The following is a 7807-nucleotide window of genomic DNA, read 5'->3' on the forward strand; positions in this document are numbered from 1 at the left end:
AAAGTAGGCCAATCACATGATAAGCGAAATTGTCCGGCACTCACAAATCCGTAAGTAGTAGTTCTTTTACCTTCTTTAATCCTTTCTTATTCTTCACCTTCTATTATCCCCTTGGTGTGTGTGTATATATATATATATATATATATATATATATATAAAATCCAAGTAGAATATAATATAAAATTAACAATCTCAATGCACATGGACTAATGAGGTGGAGGAAGTTCCCAATTTCATGTATAAATGGCCAGTCAAGAAGAGCTCCTAGAATTCAATGAGGGCATCGTCGCAACTCGCAAGGGCCATCTGTGACTTTTCTGTTTCTTACAAAACCAAAATTGACAGCTACTATATACAACACATGCATTGATTAATGACAAATCCTAATGCTTCTGTTTCGCATCAGCAAAGCTTGTAAAAGATTTTATGGTACCATGAAGCGATACGGGACGTGATTAAAAGCCAAGCAAAGAAATAGATATTTGATTTTGATGGCAACCATCCCTTTTCAACCCTCTTATGTCTTTTCTTTCATAGATCACACCTCAGCAATTATTGGTCTCGGTTCAATGCCACAAGCTAGCTGTTGGGAATCTTTGGATTCGTTTGGAAAACAATACTACAATAATATAGTAGAATAATTAGTGGAAAATGATAACTCTAAGATTGAGATTAGTAATTAATACTATACTTGTTTTATTTGATTCTGAATCCATGTTCAGGACCTTATCTGGTCATTGTGAAAGATTCTAGAATATTTTGTAGGCATCGAAAATTGCCCATAGGTCTCCACGAACAGCTCAGCGTTAAAGAACGACGATGAACGTCACTATCCGATCCACAGGAGTTCGATTGATGTCGATGAACGATTGAAGCAAATCGACAAACTACGAAGGCACGGGCTAATCGGGAACCCTGCGGTGTTTACAAAAGGAACAACGCCCTCCATATCTCGTTCATCCTACAGATAATCCAACCATCAGAGCGGGTAGAACTCTTCGTCAGGCTTCCAACGCACTTGGAATCACTCAAATCCGAGTTCGGACGAAGAATTTACGGCGGAAACAATCAAACATACGCAACGGAGCGTCTCAGGCTGAACTGGGACACCCGGGGTGTCTCGGGAAAGTCGAAACACCCCAGGGGTGTCCCGACGCCCTGTACCCCCTCTTGCCTATAAATAGGAGCCTTAGGCCTCACTTTTTGGGGATCTGGATTTTTGGAGAATTGGCGAAGCCCTGCTGCAGTGAAGAGTGGTCGAGCACTTCAACACAAGGGAGTTCTTCATCAGATCCACATCACCCGCATCCGTTCCTTAGCATTACCCTTCACCGGTAATCCTAAGAAGAGCAAATATCTCGCTTTATCCGAGATAGGCGCTTCAAGTTTCTAGATCCCCTCGCGGATCGACGAAGCTCTGCCCGATTTTTTTTGGATCAGATCTGATTGCCAGGTAGTCCACGGATATCGACGTCCCCGTCACAGGCTAAAGACCCACGCAAGCAAGAGACGACGAACGGATCTTGCGTTTATTTTCGAAAAGTTGTAATTTTTATTTTTGTTATTTGCTATAAATAGGACCCCCTTACCTCATTTGGAAGGATCTGGATTTTTGGAGAGCCTCGGCGAAGCCCTGCTGCAGCAAACACTGATCGAGCACTTCAACCGAGGAGGAGAGGTCTAAATCAGCCTTCATCACCCGTTCTCATCCTTCCTTAGTATTAGCCTTTAGCGTTAATACTAAGAAGAGCTATTACCTCGCTTTAGCCGAGGTATACGCTTAGAACTTCTAGATCTCACGCGGATCGACGAAGTTCTGTCCGATATTTCTGGATTAGAAGTTTCTAGATCTCACGCGGATCGACGAAACTCTGTCCGATTTATCCGGACCGGATCTGATTGCCCCGGTGGTCCACGGATATCAACATCCCCGTCACAGGCCAAAGACCCACGCAAGCGAGACCGCACCAAAACGGGATCTCGTGTTTATTTTCGATAAAGTTGTAATCTTTGTTTTAGTTGCATTCTTGTTGTAACGTTTGAAGTTGTAACAGATTCAAAAGCAATGAAAACACCGACGGAGTTATCGTCCAGCCTATTTCAAATCCAGATCCCGTTTCCCCTGTACCCGCGCCTCCGACGGAGTCAGGAAAGAACGTGGATCTCACTAAATCCAGGGGTCCTTTGAAGGGTCGCCTCGATTCTAAAGATCGAGGTAAAGCACCCGTCAAGGATCAATTGGGACCGTTGAAAAGTCCCCAAACAACAGTCAAGACTGGGGGTCGTACTAACAAAGGGAAAGCCCCTATTACCGACCGCATTGGATTGCGAATCGAAGTTCAAGAGCCTGTTGGACTTTCACGCTCTCAAAGGCGTAAAAGTGAACGAGTGACTCTTGGAGACGCAAATAAAGCGTCGCGTCCCCAGAGGGAAACATATTTGTCTGATGACGATGTTACACCTGGGAAGGCGTGCCAACACTTTATGGGTTGCTCCAGTTATCAAACTGATGAGTTGTACTATAGAGCTGGGGGTATGAATAAGTACCGGAAAAGAAATGTTCGAGACCTGGAGCCTCATTGTCCGTGTGCCAACATAATCAAAGCAGTATTATCGGAATGCTGCTGTTCTAAACCCCAAAAAGAGTCTCGGTGTTTGAGAGAATCTCTACCAGGGCGTCCGAGGCCAAACCAAGGCATTTCCAAAGGAGGAAACCCATTCGCCAAGATGATGAATTTCCAGAAGTGTCCGTCAATATGACCGGCAGAAGGAAATCGACGCAACACTTAAACCCAGATCAGTTTGCCGATGTATCCCGGCGCATGACTCGGTTGCGGTCAAGAATCAATAAGCGAAAGAATTACCAAAAGATGCAAAAGGGACTTCCTTTGGAAGAGGAGGTGTCAGATGCTGGTTCAGACTCCTACTCGGCTATAGCATCCGATGACACGGCGTCTAGTGCGGGACAGCCTTACGAATCACTTATGATCAGCGCCGAGCAAGTAAGCAAGATGCTTGAAGATGCCCTGCAGAAGGAAAGTTTCAAGTTCGAGATGGAGATGGCCATGCAGCAGATGAGAGAGATGCATGACCAGCAAATCGCGGCACTGACAACTCCCCAAGGAGAACCCAGCCGTCGCAATAATCCGAATCAAGAGGAAAATGAACGGGAAGAAGATAATGTCAACTTAAATATCCCTCCCGTCAACCACAATAACGGAAGCGGTCCCTTGGATGACAATGCAAAAGAAGACCACGTCACCTCTCCCAGAAGCCACTCGAAGACAGATACGAGTGAAGACAAGAAAATGAAGGACTTGGAGAGCAAAATCAACGCGTTGATGAATGCTCAAGAAGTGAAGAGGTCCGGCATACCATGTCCATACCCAAGGGAGTGGGAATCAATTCCATATCCGGCAAAGTTCAATTTAATCAACTTTACGCCGTTTGATGGAAAGGGTTCCCCTACCCAACACTTAATATATTTTAAGTCTCACTTAGGAATAATCTCCGGCAATGAACCCTTAATGGTGCGGTCATTCGTTGGCACTCTTCGCGGAGCAGCCTTCGATTGGTATCGCCGCCTCAAGCCGGGGAGTATCAGCAGTTGGGATGACATGGAGGACATGTTTCTAATGAACTTCTTCGACGACGACACCGAGATTTCAATCGGCACACTATTTGACGAGAAACAGAAAAATGGTGAGACGGTCGAAAACTTCGTGAAGAGATTCCGAAACAAAGCAATGAATTGCAGGGATCCGGTCAGCGAAGATTTTATCCTCGAGACCTGTCATAACAATCTTTCATTGGACATCCTCGAAGCTATGGGAATGGCACCGCCAAAGACCTGGAAGGATCTAAAGGTGCGAGGAGAAAGAGCCGAATGATTCCTTAAAAGGAAGAAGGCGGAAAGGGGCCAAATAGCTAATAATGCCCCGCAACAGAACTTTGTCCCTAAGGGAAAAGCACATGCGAATGCTGTGGACGCGAATCAAACATTCGAGGTGCAAGCACAACCGCAACAGCAGCAACAAAAGGCGCCTCAACAATCAAGGTCACAACAGCAATCCCGAAGGCAGCAAAAGACTTCGGAACCAAAACTCCAAAAAGAGTATTCCTTCAAGGACGAAGACGTTCCAGCCATCTTCGAATCCCTCCTTGAAAACAACAAGATCAAGCTACCACATATCGTCAATCAGGAGGAAGCTGACAATACTGCGGATCCAAAGTACTGCGCATATCACAGGAGGATCCTTCATCCCACCAAGGCGTGCTTTACTTTAAAGAACAGCATCCAAACCTTGGTTGAAGCCGGCGTTATATCGCTCAATTAAGTCAAAACAAGACTCCAAAGAGTATACGAGTATAAACTGTTTCTCAATCCTCCAACAAGTGCATGAGGTTAAACTGCTTCCTTACATACTCCAACAGGTATATGAGTCTAAACTGTTTCCTTTCTTTCACGGGAAGTTCCTGGAGAATACCACGCTTGATATACTTAAGGATAACTCGGACACCCAACTGAGTACAATACCATACCCAGTTTTGCAAAGGAAGCTGGGGGTGGATGATTCATGATTTATGTAACGGGAAGTTCCTAAAGAATCATATATTCTCAAGGATAACCTGAACATGCGATTGAGGATAACGTACTCCTCGTTACACCCAGTTTTGTAAGAAAGCTGGGGGTGGACGATTTATGTAACGGGAAGTTCCTAAAGAATCATATATTCTCAAGGATAACCTGAACATGCGATTGAGGATAACGTACTCCTCGTTACGCCCAGTTTTGCAAGAAAGCTGGGGGTGGGTAATTCGTGTAACGGGAAGTTCCCAAAAGAATGTTAATACTCTTAGGGATCACCCGATTAATATGAACAAAGTGATGAACACTAAGTCCCCTACCGATCAGACTAATTGACAGTGGGACCACCAAATTCTATCAAATTCAAACTTCCGCTATGTTCGTGCACTCAAAACTTTCATAGTTAGAGTCCGGATATAATCTGGTCAAACCTTCATACAGTTAGGACCACAACCAAAATCCCCTCTCGATTCCCCCAATGAACGAGAGGTTCACAAATCGAGTGATCAAACCTTCCTACAGTTAGGATTGTCTCAAACCCCACTATGATTTGTATGAGTCAACACTCTCGTTGTGATTTGTACTCCTACTCTCACTGTCTACCTGGTCAAACCTTCCTATAGTTAGGGCCACAACTAAAGTCCCCTCTCGATTCCTTCCATGAACGAGAGGTCCACTTTTAAATTGAGCGATCAAGCCTATAAAAGGTAAGATCGTCTCAGACCCCCCACTTCACTGCCTCCTTGGTCAAACCTATAAAAGTTAGGGCCAAAGCCAGAATCCCCTCTCGATTCCTTCCATGAACGAGAGGTCCACTTTCAAATCGAGTGATCAAACCTTCCTACAGTTAGGGTCATCTCAAACTCCCGTTTGGTCAAACCTTCCTACAGTTAGGACCAAAACCACAATTCACTCTCGATAAACAAGAAATTTATCTTTACTTCGGTAATCAAACCTTCCGACAGTTAGGGTTATCCGAATCTTTTCGATTCTCGGAGTGGAGATCCCACTCCTAGTTTCACCTTTTCGGATTCTGGGGGTGGAGATCCCACCTCGAGTCTCCTTTCTAACTAGAGATAGAATATAAAATTCTTCCTCTTTAGTGTTGGGAGATAGAATATAAAATTCTTCCTCTCCCATTTTGGGATCGTCTTTGCCCCAAGAAAAGATACCACTTTTTCAACTCCTAAAATCCGTACCACACAGGTACGGGGAATTTTATCCCGAATCCTAAGTAGGGATAAGTCAACGCCTAACACGCGTTGCCGGTTTAGTCTTTCACCGATTGAGGGAATTTCATCCTGAATCCTAAGTAAGGATAAGTCAGTGCCTAACACGCGTTGCCGGGTAGTCTATTCCCGTGAGAAAGACGAAGTCTACATATTCAATGTCGTAGCACTAAAAGAGTTAACTCTTTTAGCACAACGTTATGTGCGGAACGGATCTAAACAATCTGCATGCTAGCCCGACTCGAACAGTAGTCGGTAAAGGCTCATCAAACCCGTTGATGACTGAGAATTTGCCAAAAATTCTATAAGTACGAGTCATCGATGCATCAGCTCTGTTAGTTGGTCTCGTGACTCGATTATCCAACAACATTAAAATAAGATGCACAAATACAGATGAATCAGCTTTAACAGTTGGTCCTGCAGCCCCGACATTTGAGACCGCTATGCTCCAATACCTTAAGAGCTTAAACTGTGTATACTCCAGCAAACGTACGAGTATAAACTGTGTTAATGGCGATCCGAAACCCTAGGTCAACGCTGGTCAACGTGTAACCCTAGGTCAACGCTGGTCAACGCGTAACCCTAGGTCAACGCCAGTCAACGCGTTGCGACCAAAAGTCAACGATCGACGATTCGAAACCCTAGGGTCAACGCCGGTCAACGCGTAACCCTAGGTCAACGCCAGTCAACGCGTTGCGACCAAAAGTCAACGATCGACGATTCGAAACCCTAGGGTCAACGCCGGTCAACGCGTAACACTAGGTCAACGCCAGTCAACGCGTTGTGACAAGAAGTCAACATACGGTGATCTGAAACCCTAATGTGACAGAGACAGTCAGTTCAATGACACGAGCCAAACTCAACTCACTGGTGGTAGACTCGAGACTCCGACGACGGCCAGGCGATAAACGCAGCGCCGGAAGAATTTCGGTTATTCGTCAGAGCATCGAATAGACCGAAAATCGAAGGAGCCAAGAGTTAAAACTAATTACAGGTCCTTTGCGCCGACTGAAGGTTGGACCAATCACATCCAAAGTATTCCAGCCTCTTCTATAAAAGAAACGAGTCCGGACAACGCCCTCCATATCTCGTTCATCCTACAGATAATCCAACCATCAGAGCGGGTAGAACTCTTCGTCAGGCTTCCAACGCACTTGGAATCACTCAAATCCGAGTTCGGACGAAGAATTTACGGCGGAAACAATCAAACGTACGCAACGGAACGTCTCAGGCTGAACTGGGACACCCGGGTGTCTCGGGAAAGTCGAAACACCCCAGGGGTGTCTAGGCAAAGCCAAGACACCCCAGGGGTGTCTCGGCTTTGCCTAGACACCCCAATGGTGTCTCGGCTTTGCCTAGATACCCCAAGGGTGTCTAGGCTTTGCCTAGACACCCCAGGGGTGTCCCGACGCCCTGTACCCCCTCTTGCCTATAAATAGGAGCCTTAGGCCTCACTTTTTGGGGATCTGGATTTTTGGAGAATTGGCGAAGCCCTGCTGCAGTGAAGAGTGGTCGAGCACTTCAACACAAGGGAGTTCTTCATCAGATCCACATCACCCGCATCCGTTCCTTAGCATTACCCTTCGCCGGTAATCCTAAGAAGAGCAAATATCTCGCTTTATCCGAGATAGGCACTTCAAGTTTCTAGATCCCCTCGCGGATCGACGAAGCTCTGCCCAATTTTTTTTGGATCAGATCTGATTGCCAGGTAGTCCACGGATATCGACGTTCCCGTCACAGGCTAAAGACCCACGCAAGCAAGAGACGACGAACGGATCTTGCGTTTATTTTCGAAAAGTTGTAATTTTTATTTTCGTTATTTGAATTTCATTTGTAACGCTTAAAGTTTTAATGAAATCAATGATGAATGCAACTTTTGACGAAAACATATTTGATGGTCATGCTCTTACTATGGTTGTTGATTTGGAGCATTTGGTTAGGTTAGCAGGTTAGGGCGTTGTCAATGCATGTTAGATTTTGATAATTATTG

The sequence above is a fragment of the Asparagus officinalis genome, chromosome 5 (genome assembly GCF_001876935.1).
Source record: "Asparagus officinalis chromosome 5, Aspof.V1, whole genome shotgun sequence".
Lineage (NCBI taxonomy): Eukaryota > Viridiplantae > Streptophyta > Magnoliopsida > Asparagales > Asparagaceae > Asparagus > Asparagus officinalis.